This window comes from Lissotriton vulgaris, chromosome 10 (assembly GCF_964263255.1).
Source record: "Lissotriton vulgaris chromosome 10, aLisVul1.2, whole genome shotgun sequence".
NCBI classification, from domain to species: domain Eukaryota; kingdom Metazoa; phylum Chordata; class Amphibia; order Caudata; family Salamandridae; genus Lissotriton; species Lissotriton vulgaris.
In genome coordinates, this window is record NC_141698.1 from 857927157 (window position 1) to 857932156 (window position 5000).

Below are 5000 nucleotides of genomic sequence, written 5' to 3' on the forward strand. Positions count from 1 at the left end.
CAGGGACACAACCACAACACTCGGGACACCACAACATCACTCGAGGACACCACCACATCACTCAGGGACACCACCACATCCATCAGGGACACAAGCACATCCCTCAGGGACACCACCACATCACTCGGGGACACCACAACATCACTCGAGGACACCCCCACATCCCTCAGGGACACCACCACATCCCTCAGGGACACCACCACATCACTCAGGGACACCACCACATCCCTCAGGGACACCACGACATCACTCAAGGACACCACCACAACACTCAGGGACACCACCACAACACTCAGGGACACCAACACATCACCTCAGGGACACTACCACATCACTCAGGGACACCGCCACACCACTCAGGAACACACACAGGAACACCACCACATCATAATACCAAAGTTATATATATCACATGCAAGCATCAGAGCTGACCTTTCTAACAAGTGTATTCATAGCTGGTGCACTCAAACAGTGTCTCTGATATCCATTCTGAGCTATTTGGAAAATTAGCAAATCTTGTCAAAAAACATTTTTTTGACGATTTTTGCTAATTTTCAGTATCAACCCTCCTGACTGTTTATTTTATATCTCAGGTGATATAGCAAGCGTGGCTATGGCTCATTTCCAGCCTCCAGGTACATGTCTGAGTCCTATTTCTGACATTTTGAGATGTTTGGTGTCAAATTCATGTTTTCCGTTATAGGCCCTAGAGCTCAGAGTCACATCACATTTCTAGTTCTGGACCCAAGAACCCCATAGTATACCTCAGATGACATGCCAAGAGTGTCTAAGACCCATTTCTGGCCTCCAGGGGTGACGTTTTGGAAGTTTTTGGGTTTAAGGGGGCAAAGTCACTTTTTTCACCCAGCCCCAAGTGCTCAAAATCGAGTACGATATCAGGTTTTTCCCTTGGCTGGAAGCTGGAAAAAAAACTTTATATAATACCAAAGTTATATATATTACATGAAAGCATCAGATCTGACCTTTCTAACAAGTGTATTCATATCTTGTGCACTCAAACAGTGTCTCTGATATCCATTCTGAGCTATTTGGAACATTAGAAAATCTTGTCCCAAAAACTTTTTTTGACGATTTTTTCTAATTTTCAGTATCAACCCTCCTGACTGTTGTTGGGTCCCTGTGGCCACCAGGACCCTATATTATATCTCAGGTGATATAGCAAGAGTGGCTAGGGCTCATTTCCAGCCTCCAGGTACATGTCTGAGTCCAATTTCTGACATTTTGAGGTGTTTGGTGTCAAATTAATTTTTTCCATTATAGGCCCTAGATTTCAGAGTCACATCACATTTCCAGTTCTGGACCCAAGAACACCATAGTATACCTCAGATGACATACCAAGAGTGTTTAAGACCCATTTCTGGCCTCCAGGGGTGACGTTTTAGAAGTTTTTGGGTTTAAGGGGGGAAAGTCACTTTTTTCACCCAGCCCCAGGTGCTCAAAACCGGGTACGATATCAGGTTTTTCCCTTGGCTGGAACCTGAAAAAAAACCTTTATATAATACCAAAGTTATATATATCACATGAAAGCATCAGATCTGACCTTTCTAACAAGTGTATTCATATCTTGTGCACTCAAACAGTGTCTCTGATATCCATTCTGAGCTATTTGGAAAATTAGCAAATCTTGTCAAAAAAACATTTTTTGACGATTTTTGCTAATTTTCAGTATCAACCCTCCTGACTGTTTTTGGGTCCCCGTGGCCACCAGGACCCTATATTATATCTCAGGTGATATAGCAAGAGTGGCTAGGGCTCATTTCCAGCCTCCAGGTACATGTCTGAGTCCTATTTCTGACATTTTGAGGTGTTTGATGCCCAATCCATTTTTTCCATTATAGGCCCGAGCCCAGAGTCGCAACACATTTCTAGTTCTGGACCCAAGGACTCCATAGTTTACCTCAGATGACATAGCAGGAGTGTCTAAGACCAATTTCTGACCTCCAGGTGAGACTTTTTGAAGTTTTTAGTTTTAGGGTTTTCCCTTGGCTGGAAGCTGAAAACAAACGTTACCAAAAGTATATAGATCACATGAAAGCATCAGATCTGACCTTTCTATATATCCTGTGCACTCAAACAGTGTCTCTGATATCTATTCGGTAAATTAGCAAATCTTGTCTGAAAAATATTTTTTGACAATTTTTGCTAATTTTCAGTATCAACCCTCATGACTGTTTTTGGGTCCCTGTGGCCACCATGACCCCATGGACGGCGGGTGCATAGGTTTGAAGATGTGTCGGGTTTCGTAGTTGATTTGTAATTGGAGTGTCCTGAATGCTATATAGGTGCATTTGCACTGTTCTGTGTACCTCCAAAATGACTTTCTAACACTTTTGAAGTCTCCATGAAGCAGAAAATGACTAAGTCCAAAGAGCATCAAAGTGTTCCAAAACGGTCAAAAATGTCTAAAAATGTAAAAAAGCAAGTGCTACAGTGGCCCAATAGCATGCTAAACACATAATGAATGACACAGAATCAATAGATTTACAGATAACTTGGAAAATGCAATTTTAAATTTCAGGGGGACAAGGTCACGGAAGTCATGGAACTCCAAGCGGGGTAAAAGTTCAAACTTTCCCCCCCTTATGGAGGTCAAAAATTTTAATTAATCAAAATCATTTAAAAACTATATAGGTGTAATTGGAGTGTCTTGAATGCTATATAAGTCCAAAGACCATTTGGAGCATCAAAGTGTTCCAAAACGGTCAAAAATGCATAAAAATTAAAAAAACAAAGTGCTACAGTGGGCCAATAGCAAGCTAAACACACTATGAATGACACAGAATGAGTAGTTTTACAAATTACTTGGAAAATGCTGTTTAAAATTTCAGGCGGACAAGGTCACGAAAGTCATGGAACTCCGAGTGGGGTAAAAGTTCAACCTTTCCCCCCTTATGGAGGTCAAAAGTTTAATACATCAAAATCATTTAAAAACTATATAGGTCTAATTGCAGTGTCTTGGATACATGCCACATGAATTTTAAACACATTAGGAGTATCTCTGATCAAATTAATCATTAAAATCCCAAAGCTCCACCAGTGCTTCAAAGTGCTCCAAAACGCTCAAAAATGGTGGAAACTGAAAAAAAATCATCATTTCCGAGGCTTTATAACATTCCTTAGATAATGTATATCTTCAATTAATTTTAAATCCCTTTATTAAAAAAATACCTTTTTATGCTACACTGGTGCAACGCCCCAAGTCTGAGAAGCTGCACCAGTGGAGCAAAAGCTACACTGGCGCAGCCGAAGCTGCACTGGTGTAACAGGAGTCAAGCTCAGCAGGGCCTTCTTTCCCCGCTGATTCTGGCAAGCCCGTTCCCTTGGCTGTGGTTTCGCTAGATAGTAGGTAGGGACAGTGGGAATCTCGTTCATCCATTCATGCGCGTCACTAATTAGATGACGAGGCATTTGGCTATTTTGTCCCACCTCGCGGTGGCTCATTCTGGGTTATTATGCTGCCCATCAGCGTCAAATCGGTTTTGCGTCCAACAATACAACATTCTTTTGCTCCGGAGTACAGCCACACTGAACGCTGTCCTCACTGGAACTGGGATCACGTTTAGACCAGAGATAGTACACATTGCAGTACTATTCCAACAATTTAAGATTGTCTACGAACAGTTCTGAGAATTCAAATATATTTAGCAGGACATCAATAAACAATGTGTGATAAGTATGTGAGTGCGATTACGTGAGACCTATTCATCATTCAAGACATTTCAAAGAGTGCGATGTACACATTATATCTATATTGTTATAAGCACACATATATATAAACCCAAAGAACACATCTATAAACTCAACATCTAATTAGAAAAAGCACATCTAGAAGAAAACACATCTATAAAATTCACATCTATATTAACTCTTATATAAACCTATGTGGTAAAACGTATGTTCTATGAGGGTGACATGTGTGCTGCAGAGAGTATACATCTCATTATAGGGTTGATACTCAATTGTCCATGAATACTTGGCACATTTTAAGAGTGTCCATTAAAGTAGTCAGGCAAACATTTTTCTTGAATGGAAATGCCATTTGTAAACCTAAATCAACCAGAACAGCATTGTTACATTGAAGCCAGATACCACGACATCCCACGATAAAGCCATGAAATTTAACATTTTTGCATTTTGTGAGATCTTTGATTTGCTGTGACAGATCCTGATAGTATTTCACCTTACTCTCAAACGCTAATTCAAGGGAATTTTGAGAGTTTTCATAACAAATTGATACATCAATCACTACCGCTGTACCATTTTTTGTAAACTTTACATCTGGTTTTCGTAGTTCTCCTTGATTGTTCTTAACATGAGGTTCCCTATATGCCAACCAACCACATCTTTTTGCTCTATCAATGAGCAATTCCAACATTTTGTTGTGTCTTTTTATCCTAATGTCCTTAGTTTTAGGACATGCACCTGAAATATGAGAAATTGTTTCACAAACATCATTACAATACCTACATGTAGCAAATGCACGATTTCTCCCCCTGGTAATGGTTTTCTCTGGTATATAAAACATTTGCTCTTAACATCAGCGCAGCTATATATTGGTTTTCTTTCACTTTGTTATGCCTGCTGGTCCAGAAGTTTTTTGCAGGATAGTCAGATTCTCGAGACAGCCTCTCACTTTCATAAATCCTTTTTGTCTCACATTCAATTCAACAAAAATTGAGAGTCTTCTAGTTAATATTTTTGTGAATGACTTCATGAATGCAGTACCGATGGTAATTGGACGCCAGTTACTGATTTTTGTAAGTTCATTAATCGGTACATTCTTGGGTATTAAAATTGATCGATTCTTTTTGCTAAGTTCTGGCACTCTTCTCATTAACAACCAAGACGATAGAACTCTGGGCAGCAGTCTTGGTTGCTTGCTGTGCACTTTATATAAGTCATTCAGACCTATCTTATCAGGACCCACTGCTTTCTTCATAGTGGAGCTCTCGAAGGCATGAGTTATTTCGAGCAGTGTT